The sequence below is a fragment of the Loxodonta africana genome, chromosome 11 (assembly GCF_030014295.1).
Source record: "Loxodonta africana isolate mLoxAfr1 chromosome 11, mLoxAfr1.hap2, whole genome shotgun sequence".
In the NCBI taxonomy this organism is placed as follows: domain Eukaryota; kingdom Metazoa; phylum Chordata; class Mammalia; order Proboscidea; family Elephantidae; genus Loxodonta; species Loxodonta africana.
Window position 1 is genome coordinate 103,032,747 of NC_087352.1, and position 18,842 is coordinate 103,051,588.

The window sequence follows — 18,842 nt, forward strand, 5'->3', positions numbered from 1 at the left end:
GGTTTCTGCTGAGTAGTCCAAGTTTAGTCTTATCGGCTCTCCTTTGTAGGTGACTTATCGCTTATCCCTCACTGCTCTTATAATTCTCTCTTTGGCTTTTGTTCTGGCAAGTTTGATTATATATGTCTTGGTGACTTTAAGACCTACCTTAAGTGGAGTTTGACAAGCATCTTGGATAGATATCTTCTCATCTTACTCGATATCAGGGAAGTTTTCTGCCAACAAATCTTCAACAATTCTCTCTGTATTTTCTCTTATCCCTCCCTGTTCTGGTACTCCAATCACTGGTAGGTTATTTCTCTTGATAGGGTCCCACATTATTCTTAAGGTTTCTTCATTTTTTTCAATTCTTTTATCTGATTTTTCTTCAAATATATTAGTGCCAAGTGATTTATCTTTGAATTCAGAAATTCTGGCTTCTGCTTGCTCAATCCTGCTCCTCTGACTTTCTATTGAGTTGTCTACTTCTGTAATTTTATTGTTAATCTTCTGAATTTCTGATTGTTGTCTGTCTATGGACTTTTCCTGCTTATTAAACTTTTCTTTATGTTCTGGAATAATCTTTCTAATTTTTTCAATTGCTTTATCTGTGTGCTCCTTGGCTTGTTCTGCGTATTGCTTCATTTCCTTCCTGATGTCTTGAAGGGCTCTGTATATTAAACTTTTGTATTCTGCCTCTGGTAATTCCAGGAAGGCACTTTCATCTAGAAGATCCCTGGAATCTTTGTTTTGAGAGCTTATTGACGTGATCATGGTCTGTTTCTTTATGTGACTTGATACTGACTGTTGTCTCCGAGCCATCTGTAAGTTATTGGATTAGTTTATGCTTGCTTACTGTGTTATAGCTTCTTGCTTTGTTTCATTTTGATATACCCAGATGGACTGCTTGAGTGAGCTAGCTTGATTATTTTCATCTTTGGAGCTCTGACATCCTGTTCCCAGATGGCTACAGCTGTTTTCAGGTATATCAGTCTAGGAGTCCATTCACTTTTCTTGTATGGGTTCAGCTCAGGTTTCCAGGTAGCTGATTATCAACTATGTGGTACAGGCTCTGTCCTACAGTATTAGAGGGGCAGGGGTGATTGGCATATATACCGGTATCTGATTGCAGCAGGGGGTCATGCTCTGAGCAAAGCAGGGGGCTGAGAACTGGCCCCCGAGTGTCTCTGAGGAAAGCTCACCCCTGTTCCCTAGAGCATACAGGTGGGTGGGTTCTGTAGACGGACAATGGGCACCCAGTGCTTTTGGTTGTAAGGACTGGGAGGTACCAGTTATCCTTGGACCGCTGTCGTGGGTGGCTGGGTGACCTGAGTGGCACTACCAGTCCTTAGGTCCCTGATATGGATAGGCGAGGACCTTTTTTAATAGGCAAAGCAATGTCAAACATCAAACACCCACCTCTCCACTGCACAGCTGAAACAGTTGAAGTCTGCCAACAAGGGCCTATTCTCCCAAAATACGCCCACACATGTCCATGCAGAAGGGAAAGGTGCTCAAAGTCCACGGACCGTTTATGCCTGGACAGGAGCTGCTTCTGTCCTGACCTTCCCCAGTTAGTGGAGCTAGCAAATTATCTTTTCCCCAAATTACAAATTTTTTCCTTTTTCGAGGCTGGGAGGATGGCTCTAGGCACTCAACAGTGCCTATCTCAGGCCCAGGGAATTCAGCCGCTGAATCTGGCTTGCGATTGGTGGCGGGGGTGGGGGGCGTGGTAAAATGTAGGCAAGTACTTAGCTTTTGCTGAGAGCGCCCTTCTGCTCAGGTTCTGGAGGTGTGAGTGGGCTGCGTGGCTGGCTGCTTCTCCCTGAGGAAACTGCGGCCAAACGCTAGGACCAGCCCGCTGCTGCCGCCGCTCCAGGAATAGTGCCTGAGGGCTCCCCGTGATTCAGGTCTGGTAACTCCTTTCTGCTTTCGAACAGTCTCTTCTTCCCCCGCCCCTCAGTTCGTTTTCTAAGCGTGCCTTTGAAACTCAGGGCTCCCAGGTTGTCATAAATATACTCATTTCACTTGTTTTTTCTGGTCTTTGTTGTAAAGAGGGCTCGCTGGAAGCATCTGTCTATTCCGCCATCTTGGCTCCACCTTCTTGTTGAGAATTTTTGTGTCTATATTCATGAGAGATATTGATCTGTAGTTTTTTTTTTTTTTAGTGGTGTCTTTGCCTGGCTTTGATATCAGGGTTATGCTGGCTGCATGGGATGGGTTTGGGAGTATTCTTTCCTTTTCTATACTCTGAAATAGGTTGAGTAGTATTGGTGTTAACTTTTTTCTGAAAGTTTAGTACATGAAGCCAAGGCTTTTTTTTTTTTTTAAATAGCACTTCAATTTCTTCTTTCGTTATGACTCTGTTTAATTCTTCTACCTCATTTTGTGTTAGTTTAGGTAGGTACTGTGTTTCTAGAAATTTGTCCATTTCCTCTGGGTTTTCAAATTTGATGGAGTACAAGTTTTCATTATATTCTGTTATGATTTCAGTTGGGTCTGTTGTGATATCACCTGTCTCATTTCTTATTTGTGTTATTTGCTTCCTCTCATGTTTTTCTTTTGTCAGTTTGGCCAGTGGTTTGTTGACTTTGTTGATCTTTTCAAAGGACCAACTTTTTGTCTTGTTGATTTTTTCAATTGTTTTTCTGTTCTTTATTTCATTTGCTTCTGCTCTGATCTTTATTATTTCCTTTCTTCTGGTGCCTGAGGGCCCCTTTTGCTGCTCTCTCTACTTGTTCAAGTTGTAGGATTAATGTTTTGATTTTGGCCCATTCTTCTTTTTTGGTGGCTGTGTTTATTGCTGTAAATTGACCTCTAAGCACTTTTGCTGAGTGCTAAAGGTTTTGGTAAGTGTGTTCTTATTTTCATTTGATTCTATGAATTTTTTTATTCCATCCTTGATTTCTTCTATTACCCAGTCATTTTTAAGCAAGGTGTTGTTCAATTTTCATATATTTGATTTTTTTCCTTGCTATTTCTGTAACTGATTTCTACTTTTGTATTCTGCATCTGGTAATTCCAGGAATGCACCTTCATCCAGAAGATCCCTTGATTCTTTGTTTTGAGAGCTTGTTGAAGAGATCATGGTCTGCTTCTTCATGTGATTTGATATTGTCTGTTGTCTCCAAGCCATCTATAAGTTATTGTATTAATTTATTTTATGTTTGCTTACTGTATCCTAGTTTCTTGCTTTGTTTTGTTTTGATATGTCCAAATAGGTTGCTTGAGTGAGCTAGCTTGATTATTTTCACCTTTGAAGCTCTATCGTTCAGTCACCAGATGGCTAGAGCTGTTATCAGGTATATCAGTCTAGGAGTCCATTCCCTTTTCTTGCATGGATTCAGCTCAGGTGTCCAGGTAGTTGGTCATCAAGTGTGTGGTACAGGCTCTGTCCTATGGCCTCAGAGGGGCAGGGGTGATTGGTATAGGTACTGGTACCTGGTTGCATCAGGGGGTCACACTCTGAATGAGGCAGGGGGCTGACAATAGTCCTGAGTGTCTGTGAGGAAAGCGTCCCTGTTCCCTAGAGCGCACAGGTGGGTGGGTTCTGCACACGGACCATGGGCACCCAATGCTTTTGGTTGTAAGGACTGGGAGATACCAGTTATCCATGGACCCCTGTAGCAGGTGGCTGGGTGACCTGAGTGGAGCCACCACTCCTTAGGCCCCTGATGTGGGTAGGTGAGGTCCGTGTTTAATAGGCAAAGCAGTGTCAAACATCAAACACCCAGCTCTCCACTGCACAGCTGAAACAATTGCGGCCTGCCAACAAGGACCTATTCTCCTGAAATAGACCCACGAAGGTCCATGCAGGAGGGAAGAGTATTCAAAGTCCACTGACTGTTTATGCCTGGACAGGAGCCACTTCTGCCCTGAGCTCCCCAGGTTAGTGGAGCTGGCAGGTTATCTTTTCCCTCAATTGTGAATTTATTCCTTCTCCACGGCCGGAATAATCGCTCAGAGTGCTCAGCAGGGCCTATTTCAGGCCCAGGGAAATGAACAGCCACTGAAGCGAGTTTGGAGGCTGGGAGCATGGTAAAATATATGCAAGTACTTAGCTTTTGCCCAGAGTGCTGTTCTTCTCTGGTTCCAGATGTGTGAGTATGCTGTGCAGCTGGCTGTTTCTCCCTGAGGAAACTATGGCCGAAAGCTACCACCAGCCCGCCGCAGTTGCTCCCGGGAATAGTGCTTGGCAATTCAGGTCCCGCAACTCCTTTCTTCTTCCGAACCATCTCTACCTCTCCCTGCCGCTCAGTCTGTTTTCTGACCTTGCCTTTGATGTTCAGGGCTGCTAGCTTGTCATAAATATAATTGTTTCACTTGTTTTTTCGGGTCTTTGTTGTAAGAGGGATCACTGCAAGCATCTGACTGCTCCACCATCTTGGCCCCACTTCTGATTTCTACTCTTATGCCATTATGATCAGAGAAGATGCTTTGTGTTGTGTCAGTGTTTTGGATTTTGTTAAGACTTATTTGTGGCCTAAAATGTAGTCTATTGTGGAGAATGTTCCATTTGCCTTGGAAAAGAATGTATGCTTTGCTGCTGTTCATGGAATATTCTTTATATGTCTGTGCATTTAGATATTCTGTATCTTTATTGGAAACCCTGGTGGCATAGTGGTTAAGGGCTACAGCTGCTAACCGAAAGGTCAGCAATTCAAATCCACCAGGCGCTCCTTGGGGCAGCTCTATTCTGTCCTATAGGGTCGCTGTGAGTTGGAATTGACTCAACGGCAATGGGTGGGAATGGTATGGGTATCTTTATTGAGCTTCTTTCTAGATATTTTGTCTGTCATGGAAAGTCGTGTGTTGAATTCTCCTACTATTATTGTAAAACTGTCTTTTTCTCTTTTCAATGTTGTTAGAGCCTGTTTTATGTATTTTGGGGCCCTGTCATTGGGTGCATATATATTTATTGTGGTTATGTCCTACTGCTGTGTTGACCCTTTAATTTAATTGTATACTTCTTTACCCTTTATGGTGGATTTTGCTTTGAAGTCTATTGTGTCAGAGATTATGATTGCCACTTCTGCTCTTTTTTGGCTATTTTTTGCTTGATATATTTTTTCCCATCCTTTGAGTTTTAGTTTGTTTATATCTTTGGGTCTAAGGCGTTTCTCTTGTAGACAGCATATTGATGGATTGTTTTTATTTTTATCCATTCTGCCACTCTCTGTCTCTTTACTGGTAAATTTAGGCCATTTACATTCAATGTTATTATTGGTAGGTATGAGTTTAGTGCTGTCATTTTGATATATTATTGTTATTTTGTGTCGTTCATGGTTTCTTTGTTCCACTTAATTTTTTGTGCTGAGTTCTTTTTGTTTATATATTCTCTTTTCATCTCTTTCATTATTGTTGGTTTCATTTTTGCCAAGTCTTTATGTTTTTCTTCTTTTTTATTTTGATGGGTAGGTTTGTTAATTTCCTTTCTGGTCATCTTGAAATCTATCTTCTTCTTCTTTTTTTTTTTTTAAGTTTAAACCAGTTTTTTGTTTCTTTATAACACCTTGACTTCCTCTCCATATGGAAGTTCTATGAGTGTACTGTTTATTCCCTGTTTTTTTGTTTTGACGATGTTGTCATTTACATATTCATGTCTCTGGCTCCCTATTTTCAGTCTTTTAGCTCTGCTTTGTTTTTGTGAATTGTCTGTGTTGATATCTGGATGATCTGTCCTGTGTCCTAGTCTTGGATTGTTGTCTGATGTTATCAGTTCTCCAACTGGTGAACTCCCTTTAATATTTTTTGTAATTTTGGTCTGGTTTTTACCAATTCCTTTAAATTCTGTTTACCTGGAAAAGACCTAATTTTGCCAGCATATTTGAGAGGCAATTTCACTGAGTATATAATCCTTGGTTGGCAATTTTTCCTTTAAGGCTTTATATATATCACTCCATTGCCTTCTTGGCCTGCATGGTTTCTACTGCATAATCTGAGCTTAGTCTTATTGGTTTCTTTGTAGGTGACTTTTTTGTTTATCCCTAACTGCTCTCAGGGTTCTTTCTTTGTCTTTGGCAAGTTTGCTTATGATACGTCTTGGTGACTTTCTTTTGGGGGTCTATCCTCTATGGGGTTCGTTGTGCTTCTTGAATAGATATCTTCTCTTCTTTCGTGATATTAAGGAAGTTTACTGCAGCAAATCTTCAACAATTCTTTCTGTATTTTCTGTATCCCACACCCCTGCCCCATTCTGGTACTCTGATCACTTGTAGGTTTTTCCTCTTGATAGTGTCCTACGTAATTCTCAGGCTTTCTTCATTTTTTAAAATTCTTTATTTCTGATTTTTCCTCAAATGAGTTGGTATCAAGGGATTTATATTCAGTCTCACTAATTCTGACTTCCATTTCCCCCATTCTGCTCCTATGACCTTCTATTGTGGCTCAGGGAGAAGACCAGCCAAAGTAATTAAGAAGATGATTGATAAAAGGTTAAATGGTAAAGATAGCCCTTTCTCAGGAGTTGGTGAGTCATCACAACAACTATCAGACCTAAGGGAGTAGCGGGGTTGGCTGGAGTTAAGTGGGGGGTGGAAGGAGTTGTTTGGACTCCCTAGCTTGTGGCCCTAGCTTTGTGTAAACCCCAAAGTTGGGGCTGGCTGGTCTAAAAGTAGACAGCCCTTTGCCTATGGTGCCATTTGGGAGCATTGTAGCAGAACTTTCTATCCCACCTAGCTAGCCTACCTAGCCAGGGGAGATCAGCTTATGGAAGCCCCTTTTTTTGATTTGTGACTGATCTGGAGTTGGGGTAGTCATAGGAGTGCTCTAACTTGTAACTGGAGTGGGGGAGTCATAATAACTCCCTAACTTCTTGCTGGCACCTACTGATCTAGCCCTGGGTGAGGAAAAGGGCTGTGTAGAAGCAGGTAAGTTCTGAAACGACCCAGAGAAGGGAAAGTGGGATTTCCCTGGAGTGGTTTGATGCAACAAATTCGTATCAGTAAAAATGGGATCTAATACAACAACTCCTAACTCGGAAGCATGGGGTTTGAGGGATGAAATGAAATTAGAAGTTGACAGGTTTTTTTGTAAAATTGATTATTTAAAACTGATGATGTAAGCTGGTATGTGATTACCTAAATGTAATATGAAGACTGTGTGCTGACTGAAGGAATGTTCCCCTTACCTGGTGTTATGAGACAGAGCTGAATGTATTATGGAAATGAATATTGAATACTGGGTAAAAAACAAACACATAACTCTATCTTTCAGGCAAATACTAGTTGGGTATTGTGATGACAATCGTCGGCTGTTAACCGTGTGAAAGAACAATGATCAAAGCGCCAGGGGGTGAATACTGTGAGATATGGCACCCCTTTGCAGTGGATAATTTGGCTTTTTGGTCCTGGTTCTGAGAATAGGACCACATCTGAGGCGAATGCGCAGCACCCTCCCCCCAGACCCAACTAAGAGGGATCACCTGGGGGCCCAATGCCCCCTAAGCCTCAGAAGGCCCATATGAAAAAAACCAGACCCATTGCTGTTGAGTTGATTCCAACTCATAGCACCCCTATATGACAGAGTAGAACTGCCCCATAGAGTTTTCAAGGAGTGGCTGGTGGACTTGAACTGTCGACCTTTTTGTTAGCAGTCATAGCTCTTGACCACTGAGCCACCAGGGCTCCTCAAAAGGCCCATGGTGAGGCTAATAGGAACCTTGGAAGATGGTGGTTCACCAGAGCTTTCTGGGTTGGAGAGTGTGAACATTTTGCTTCTGGCAGGTGGAAGAGCATGACACCTGGGGACACAGAAGATCTGTGCTGAAAAGCACCCTTTCCCTCCAGTCCTTGTCTCAGGGTGGAGATGTCAGCTTGGGGAATGAGAGATTGGCAATTTCATCAGAAAGGACTGGCACCAGTAACAGCAGAAACCCTGGATGCTGAGAGAAACAGCAGTAGAAGCAAAAGCCGGCATCTGCTGAACACAGGAGTGGCAGCAGAGCAGTCTATGAGGAGTGGGCCAAGAACTATAATAATGTACTTTGGGCTGTGACGGCAGCCATGGGCAGGCCCAGGCAGTGGCAGAAACCTAGCCAGAAGCAAAACAGGGGCCTGTCCAAAAGCACAAAGGGGTCTGTCTGAAAGTGCAGGGCAGCCTGTTCAAATGTTGCAAGGGGGCCTGTTCAAAGTGCAAAGGGGAACTGTCTGAGGAGCAAAAGGGGTCTGTCCGCTAAGCCTGCACAGGGGTTGCTGTCAGAGCAGTTCTTCATCAAGAGCTGTCATGATGGCGGTCCCAAGGTTGCTGGTTGAGAGCTGGACCAGCAGCAAAGGGGGAAGAGTGAGCCAAGAGACATGCCAGCATAGTGATGTAATAGTAAGCATCAATTTCTATTTCTATGTATTGTTAGCTATCTCCTTTCTATGTGCTAGGAGCATCTTGTGTGCCCTGGCTCTGACTGGATGAACATGATATTATTAGTGAATAACTTGAGTGTCTACCACATACAACTTCCTAACTTATTCTATGAGGGTAGCATTATCCTGATACAAAAACCAGACAAAGAGAGCACAAGAAAACTACAGACCAATAGTCTTTATGAATTTAGACACAAAAATTCTTAACAAAACACTGGTGAACTGAATCCAACAACATATAGAATGGGCTATATATGAAAACCATGTAGGATTTATTCCAGGAATGCAAGATTGTTTCAACATACAAAAATTAATCAATATAATGCATCATTTTAATAAAAGACAGAAACCACGTGATTATCTTAACAGATGCAGAAAAAGTATTTGACAAGATTCAGCACCTTTCATGATAAGAACACTCAACAAATTAGAAATAGAAGATGTGTTAGTTCTCTAGGGCTGTGGCAACAAACCACAAACTGGGTGGCTTATAAGAACAGAAGTTAATCGTCTCACAATTCTGGAGGCTAATATTCTGAATTTAGGGTGTTGAAAGGGCTATGTTCTCACCAAAGGCTCTAGGAGAAGAGCCTTTCTTATCTCTCCTGGCTTCTGGTGGCCCCAAGTGTTCCTTGGCTTGCAGCTACAGCATAACTTCATTATATGACCATTTTCCCTCTGTCTGTCTCTCTGTTTCTTTTCTCCTCTTTTATAAGGACACTGTTATGATGAGATCAGGACCCACCTACCATGGAATGAATTGTGCCAGGGGAGGTGGGGCCAAGATGGCAATGGAGTCAGATGCTTCCTGTGGTCCCTCTTACAACAAATACCCAAACAAGTGAGTTGATTATATGTGACAATCTGGGAGCCCTGAGCATCAAAGACAAAGTTGAGGACTTGGTCTGAGCTGCAGGGGGGAGGGAGAGATGGTTCAGAAGCAGCAAATAGTTGCCAGAACTGACCTGGAAGGCACTGGCACCATGCAAGCTGGATCGGCTGCCATGTGTGGGGTGAGGCAAGCAGTGGCACGTGGGACACGTTTTCCATATCAGGAGAGATCGAGTGGTGGAAAGTCTGCTAGAGCCTCCAGAACCAGCAAGAAGTGGCACTCAATTGGCAAAAGATAAGTATAAACATCTGACCTACTGCATGGATCAAAACCCCTCCCCCCCCTTTGAGAAGTACTTCTCTTCCATTTACATGCCCCCTCCCTGATCTGCTCTGGGTTCTGGTCCAGCTTCAGTGATTGCTACACCCCTTGGGCCGAAAGGCTCTGTTGCATGCTCTGAGCTATTCTCTGGCTTTGGAGAAGGAACAAATTAACAAACAGTAAAAAAAAAAATCTGCCAGCTCCCCTAAGGTGGGAACTCAGGGCAGGCACAGCACCTTTGCCTAGGCACAGGCATAAGGGGTCCATGAACTTTGAATGCCTTTCACCCCTGTATAGACCTGTGTAGGCCCTCATTAGCACAGTACAATAGGGTATATTGTTCTGAATATTGTATATTGTACTGAAGCCTATTTTCAAGTGCCTCAGCTATAAGGGGGACTGGCAGATGCATGGCATTTGACACCACTCTGCCCATTAAGCGGCGTCCTCACCTACCCACATCAGGGGCCTGAGGACTGGTGGCTCCACCTGCTTCACCTAGTCACCCAAGACAGGGGTCCAAGAATAAGTGGTGCCTCCCAGTCCTCACAGCCAACATCAGGTGCCCATAGTCTGGCTGCAAAGCCCACCCACCTATGTGGTTTAGGGAAGAGGGACACACCTTCCACCTGGACACTCAGGGGCAGTCGTCAAGTCCCTGCCTTGCTCTGCACATGACCCCCTACTGTAGCCAGATACCTGTGCCTGCTCCAATCATTCCTGCCCGTCTAGGACCATAGGTGAGAGCCTGCACCACACACTTGGTGACCAACAACCTGAACACCTGAACTGAATCCACACAAGAAAGGTAAATGAACTCCTGTGTTAACATACCTAGTAATAGCTCTAACCACCTGGTGATAGGGCATGAGAGCTTCAAAGAAGCCAATAATCAAACTAGCTTACATGACCAGCCTATCTGGGCATATCAAAACAAAAGAAAACAAGAAGCTAGAATACGGTAAAAAAAATTTTTTTTTATGGTAAGCAAACATAAAATAAATAAATATCATAACTGATTGATGGCTCAGAAACAACACTCAATATCACATCACATAAAGAGGCAGACCATGATGGCTTCAGCAAGCCACCAAGACAAAGAATCAAGAAACCTACCACAGGAAGAGAAGGCCTTGGAATTACCGGGTTAATATACAGAGCTCTTCAAGAGATCAGGAAGGAGATCAGGCAACATGCAGAACAAGCCAAGGAACACAAACAGAAAGCAACAGAGGAACTTAAGAAGGTTAAACAAGAGCGTGATGACAAATTTAACAGGCTACAGGGATCCATAGAGAGACAGCAAACAGAAATCCAAAAGATCAACAATAAAGTTCCAGAATTAGACAAAAAAAAAAAAAAAAAAAAAAGCCGTCAATTCAATAGAAAGTCATAGGAGCAGAATTGAGGCACTGGAAGTCAGAATTAGTGAGATTGAAGATAAAGCACTTGGCACCAATTTATCTGAGGAAAAATCAGATAAAAAATTAGAAAAAAATGAAGAAACCCTAAGAACTATGTGGGGCACTATCAAGAGGAATAACCTACGAGTGATTGGAGTACCAGTACGGGGGTATAATAGAAGATACAGAGAGAATTGTTGAAGATTTGTTGGCAGAAAACTTCCCTGATATCATGAAAGATGAGACGATATCTATCCAAGATGCTCATCAAACCCCACACAAAGTAGATCACAAAAGAAAGTCACAAAGATGAAGATGTCCCTTATCACCACTCTTATTCAACATTGTGTTGGAGGTCCTAGTTAGATCAGTTAGGCTAGAAAAAGAAATAAAGGGCATCCGAATAGGTAAGGAAGAAGTAAAAGTATCCCTATTTGCAGATGACATGATCTTATACACAGAAAACCCCCAAAGAATCCACAAGAAAACTATGGAACTAATAGAAGATTTCAGCAAAGTACCAGCATACAAGACAAACATACAAAAATCAGTTGAATTCCTCCACACCAACAAAGAGAACTTTGGAGGAAATCACCAAATCAATACCATTTACAATAGCCCTCAAGAAGATAAGATACTTAGGAATAAAGCCAACCAGACACATAAAAGACCTATACAAAGAAAAGTATAAGATGCTACTGCAAGAAACCAAAAGAGACCTACATAAGTAGAAAAACATATCTTCCTCATGGATAGGAAGACTCAGCATTGTGAAAATGTCAATTCTACCCAAAGTGATCTACAGATACAATGCAATCCCGATCAAATTCCAATGACATTTTTTTAATGAGGTAGAGAAACATATCACCAAATTCATATGGAAAGGGAAGAGGCCCTGGATAAGTAAAGCATTACTGAAGAAGAAGAACAAAGTGGGAGGCCTCACACTACCTGGTTTTAGAAACTATTATACCTCCGCAGTAGTCAAAACAGCCTGGTACTGGTACAACAACAGATACATAGACCAATGGAACAGAATTGAGAATCCAGACATAAATTTATCCACCTATGAGCAGCTGATATTTGACAAAGTCTCGAAGTCTGTCAGTTGGGGAAAAGACAGTCTCTTTAACAAATGGTGTTGGCATAATTGGATATCCATCTGCAAAAAGATGAAACAAGGGTCCATACCTCACACCATGCACAAAAACTAACTCAAAATGGGTCAAGCACCAAAATATAAAATCTAAAACAATAAAGATCACCGAAGAAAAAATAAGGATAATGCTAGGAGCCCTAATACATGGCATAAACAGAAAACAAAACATTACTAATGATGCACAAACACCAGAAGAGAAACTAGATAGCTGGGAGCTCCTAAAAATCAAACAGGTATGGTCATCAAAAGACTTCACCAAAAGAGTAAAAAGACAACCTACAGGCTAGGGTAAAATTTTTGACTATGACGTATTTGATCACAGTCTGAACTCTAAAATCGATAAGCTACTGCAAACCTTTAACAACAAAAGGATAAATAACCAAATTTATTCGGGATAGGAATAGCACTTCACCAAAGGAGATGTACAGGCAGCTAACAGATACATGAGGAAATGCTCAGGATCATTGGCAATTAGAGAAGTGCAAATCAAAACTACAATGAGATACCGTCTCACCCCAACAAGGCTAGCACTAATCCAAAAAACACAAAATAATAAATGTTGGAGAGGTTATAGAGAGACTAGAACACTTATACACTGCTGGTGGGAACGCCACTTTGGAAATCAATTTGGTTCTTCCTTAAAAAGCTAGAAATAGAACTACCATATGATCCAGCAACCCCACTCTTCGGAATATATCCTAGAGAAATAAGAGCCTTCACACAAATAGATATATGTACACCCATGTTCATTACAGCACTGTTCACAATAGCAAATAGATGGAAAGAACCTAGGTGCCCATCAACGGATGGATGGATAAACAAATGATGGTATATTCATACAACGGAATACTATGCAATGATAAAGAACAATGATGAATCCTCGAAACATCTCATAACATGGATAAATCTGGAAGGCATTATGCTGAGTGAAATTAGTTGCAAAAGAACAAATGTTGTATGAGACCACTATTTTAAGAACTCAAGAAAAGGTTTAAACACAGAAGAAAACAGTCTTTGATGGCTACGAGGGTGGTGAGGGGGGAGAGGCGAATTCACTAACTAGATAGGAGACATGCATTATCTTAGGTGAAGGGAAGGACAACACATAATACAGAGCCAGTCAGCACAACTGGGCTAAACCAAAAGCCAGGGTTTCCTGAACACAACCAAACACTCTGAGAGACAGAGTAGCAGGGGCAGGGGTCTGGGAATCATGGTTTCAGGAGACATCTAGGTCAATTGACATAACAAAGTTTATTAAGAAAATGTTCTGCACCCACTTTGGTGTCTGGGTCTTAAAAACTATTGAGCGGCCATCTAAGATGCATCAGTTGGTTTCAATCCATCTGGAGGAGAGGAGAATGAACACCAAAGACACAAGGAAAATATGAAGCCAAGAGACAAAAAGGGCCACATAAACCATAGTCTTCATCAGCCTGAGACCAGAAGAACTAGATGGTGCCCAGCTGCCACCAATGACCGCCCTGACATGGAACACAATGAAGAGTCCCTGACAGAGCAGGAGAAAAGTTGGGGGCAGAACTCAAATTCTAGTAAAAAGACCAGACTTAATGGTCCGACTGAGACTGGAGAAACCCCAAAGACATAGCCCCTGGACTCTCTGTTAACCCAGAACTAAGATCATTCCCAAAGCCAGCTCTTCAGACAAAGATTAGACTGGACTGTAAGACATAAGATGAAAATTGTGAAGAGTGTGCTTCTTAGTTCAAGTAGATACGTGACTAAATGGGCAGCTCCTGTCCAGAGGAGAGAGGAGAATGCAGAAAGGGCTAGGAGCTGGTTGAAGGGACATGGGAAAACCAGGGCTTAACATAGGAGTGTGCTGTCACATTATAGGGATAGCAATTAGGGTCACATAAATTTTTGTATGACAAACTAACTTGAGCTGTAAACTTTCACCTAAAACACAATTAAAAAAAAATGTACCAACTTGGTTAGGCCATGATTTCCAGTATTGTGTGGTTGTCATCCATTTTGTGATTGATGTAATTTTCCGATGTGTTGTAAATCCTAATCTCTGCCTGTGGTTAAGGAGGCAAGATTAGGTTATGTTAAGGGGGATTAGGGTGGAATGTAACACCCTTGCTCAGGTTGCATCCTGATCCAATGTAAGGGGAGTTTTCTTGGGGTGTGGCCTGCACCACCTTTTATCTTACAAGAGATAAAAGGATAGGGAAGAAAGCAGAGAGTGGGGAACCTCATACTACCAAGAAAGCAGAGCTGAGAGTAGACAGCATCCTTTGGACCCAGCGTTCCTACGTGGAGAAGCTTCTAGTCCAGGGGAAGATTGATGACAAGGTCATTCCTCCCTGAATTTGGACTTCTAGCTTACTAAACTGTGAGATAATAAACTTCTGTCTGTTAAAGCCATCCACTTGTGGTATTTCTGTTACAGCGGCACTAGATGACCTAGACACTACCCTACTCCAGCATGGCATTATGTTAACTTACCTGATAACATCTTCAAAGACTCTATTTTCAAACAAGGTCATGTTCAGAGGTACCAGGGGTTAGGACTTCAACTTATCCTTTTGGAGAACATAATTTAATCCATAACAGAAGGGAACTTCCTCAATCTGATACAGGTCATCTATTAAAAACCCACAGCTAACATCATATTTAATTGTGAAAGATTGAAAGCTTTCCCTCTAAGATCAGGAACAAGGCAGTGATGTCTGCTTTCCCCACTTCTAGTCAACATAGTAAGACATAAAGACATTCAGATTGGAAAGGGATAAGTAAAACTATTTCTATTCTCAGATGATATGATCTTTTATATAGGAAATCCTAAGCAAAAAACAACAAAAACCACTTGGAGCTAATAAAGTTCAGCAAGGTCAATATACAAAAATAAATTGTATTTCTATACACTAGCAATTAACAAACCAAAAAGGAATTAAAAAAACAATTCTATTCACAGTAACATCAAAAAGAAAAAAAATACTTGGGAATAAATTTAAAAAAGTAGTGTAAGACTTGTGTACTGAGAACTACAAAGTGTTGCTGAGAGAAATTGAAGAAGATTTAAGTAAATGGAAAGACATCCCATGTTCATGGATTGGAAGACATAATATTAAGATGGTACCAAAAAAAAGAGAACAAACTCTCTGCCAATGAGTCGATTCCAACTCATAGCGACACTATAGGACAGAGGGTTTCCAAGGAACAACTGGTGATTTGAAATGCTGACCTTTTGGTTAACAGTTGTAGCTCTTAACCACTACACCACCAGGGTTTCCATTAAGATTGTAATACTCCCCAAACTGATCTAGAGATTCAGTGCTATCAAAATCTCAGCTGACTGCTTTTAAAATTTGATGAACTAATCCAAAAATTTGTATGGAAAGCAGGATAACTAAAGAACAAATCTTAAAAAGAACAAAGTAGGAGGACTTAGACTTTATAATTTCAAAAATCACTGCAAAACTACAATAATCATGACTGTGTAGTGCTGGCCTAAGAATAAACATAGGTCAATGGAATAGAATTGAGAGTCTAGAAATAAACTCTTAAATTTCTGATTAATTGATTTTTTACAAGAGTGCCAAGACCATTCAATGGAGGAAAATTAGTCTTTTCAATAAATGGTACTGGGACAACTGGATTCCTATGTGCAAAAGAATGAAGTTGAACCCTCACCTCACACCATATGCAAAAATGAACTAAAAATGGATCAAAGACTTAAATGTAAAACCTAAAACTATAAAATTTTACAAGAAAACAAAGGCGTAAATATTCATGACCTTGGATTTGGCAATGGATTCTTAGATATAACACTAAAAGCAGACGCAATCAAAGAAAAAACAGACACATTGACTTCATCAAAAATTAAAAGCTTTTGTGCATCAAAATACACTATCAAGAGAGTGAAAAGACAACCCATAGAATGGAAGAAAATATTTGCAAATCATGTGTCTGATAAAGTATTTGTATCTAGAATATATGAAGAGCCTATACAAATTAACATTAGAAAAACAACTCAATTTAAAAGTAGGTAACAGATTGAATACACATTTCAGCAAAGAAGATACACAAATGGCCAATAAGCATATGAAAAGATACTCAGTGTTGTTAGTCACTGGGTAAATTAAGATCAAAACCACGAGATATCACTTCATACCTACTAGGAAGTCTATTACCAGAAAAATGGAAAATAATAAGTGTTTCCGAGGATGCGGAGAAATTGGAAGCCTCATACACTGCTGATGAGGATGTAAAATGGCACAGCTGCTGTGGAAAACAGTTGGGGTGTTCCTCAGAAAGTTAAACATAGAGTTACCATAAACCAAAAAACCCAAACCCATTGCCATCTAGTCGATTCTGATTCATAGCGACCCTATAGGACAGAGTAGAACTGCTGCATAGGGCTTCCAAAGAATGGCTGGTGGATTTGAACTGTCAGCCTTTCGGTTAGCAGCCATGCTCTTTACCATTATGCCACTAGAGCTCCAGAGTTACTATTTAACTCAGCAGTTCCACTTCTAGGTTTATATGCAAAAGAATTGAAAACACATGTCCACACAAAAATACTGATGCTCATAGCAGAATTATATATAATAGCCAAAAATTGGAAATAATCCACATTTCCACCAACTGAAGAATAAATAAACAAGATGTGGTATATCCGTACGATAGAATATTATACAGACATGAAGGAGAATGAAGAACTGATACATGGTACAACACTGGCGAACCTTGTAAACAATATGCTGTGTGAAAGAAACCAGACACAAAGGCTGTATGATTATATATTTATATGAAATATATGATTTCATATGGTTTATTCATGTGATTTATGTGAAGTAATTCACAGGGAATGCATTTGTGGTATATAGAATGTATGATTCTAGTTATATTGATTTATATGAAATGTGTGGTTCTATTTCTATAAAATGCCTAGAGTAGGCAACTGCATAGAGACAGAAAGAATATTCATGGTTTCCAGGGACTGAGGGAAGACAAAACGGAGAGTGACTGCTAATGGGTATAGGCTTCTTTATGGAGTGATGAAAATGTTCTGGAAGAAGACAGTGGTCATGGTTGCACAACGTGGTAAATGTACTGAAAACCACTGAATGATTCAATTCAAAAGTGTGAACTTTATGGTATGTGAATTGGATATAAATAAAAAGAATTAAATAAAAAAAATTATCTCTTCAGTTGTATTAGCCACATTTCAAGTGCTCAAGAGCATATGTGGCTTGTGGCTGCCATATTTGACAGTTTAGCTAACAGAGCTTTTCTATCCTCTTAGACAGTCCTACTGGATAACTCTGTTTATAGATGTCAATGTTATAGAATTTGATTTTGCAGTTTTATTTTGTATCTTTTCCCTTAAGACTTCACCTTTGTAGGCCATTTTAAAGTGTGAGGGGCTGGGTCTACTGCTGTGGGGTCTCACAGATTAAACACTTCTGGTGGGCAGCTGGAAGCCACCTTGTTGAGTGGCTGAGGCAGGGACTTGGGCACTTTTCCTGCTCTTTGCTGTGGGATGAAAGTGGTGTTTGACACCATTGTAACCCAAAAGAGAGAACTGGCATGTTGTGAAGTTTGAGATTACAGTGGATTAATGCCTACCAAAACACTCCCCTCTACTTGAAAAAATATCTGTAGAAGAATTAAGGTTCAAGTTTCAAATACAACGAAGTTAGGGATATGAAAAACGTGGTCATATCAACTTATCCCAGTTTCCTGAAGACTTAAAGGCCACGAATAAGGCTGTTTTGTTATCTTACCATGTAGGGGGTAGAAGACATTAAGCCTTAACTAAGAATTCTTAAGGTGCTTCCTAGCTCAGTGCTCCTTTCTTAGACAACACATGACCCAGGAACCTCTGGTGAATTTGTGTTTTTCTAATAAGCTGCAAAAGACCTCTTTAAGTGTTAAAAAGCAAATGTGTCACTTTGATGACTAAGATGCACCTCACCCAAGTCATAGTATTTTCAATCACCTCATATGCATGTGAAAGCTGGACAGTGAATAAGGAAGACTGTAGAAGAATTGATGTATTTAAATTGTGGTGTTGGCAAAGAATATTGAATATACCATGGACTGCCAGAAGAACAAACAAATCTGTCTTAGAAGTACAACCAGAATGGTCCTTAGAAGCAAGGATCGCAAGACTTCATCTCACTTATTTTGGACATGTTATCAGGAGGGTCTAGTCCCTGGAGGAGAACATGAGGCTTGATAGGGTAGAGGGACAGTGAAAGAGAGGAAGACCCTCAGTGAGATGGATTGATGCTGTGGCTGCAACAATGGGCTCAAACATAGCAAGGATTGTTAGGATGGTGCAGGACCAAGGCAACGTTTCATTTGCTATGAGTAGGAGCAGACTCAAAGGCACCTAAGAACAATAACAACAACAAGGAGCTTAAACAGCCTTGGTGGTACAGTGGTTAAGAGCTTGACTGCTAACTGAAAATTCAGCAGTTCGAACCCACTAGGTGCTTCTCAGGAGAAAAGACCTGGCAATCTGCTCCCAAAAAGGTTTTAGCCTAGGAAACACCATGGGGGCAGTTCTACTCTGTAATATAGGGTTGTTATGAGTTGGAATCAACTTGATGGCACATAACAGCAGCAATAGGGAGCTTGGCTCTGAGGGTGGTACTGAGAGCTAGCAGAGCCTTAAAGAGGGCAGAGAAGAAAAGCAGAGCTGAGCAGGCATCTCAGGATTCACGGAGGGGAGGCGCATGCTTGGGGCTTTGGAATTTCAAGGGTGTTAACTTCCTCAGTTCTCCCTAGTATTTGGTATTTTTGCCTGCACTACT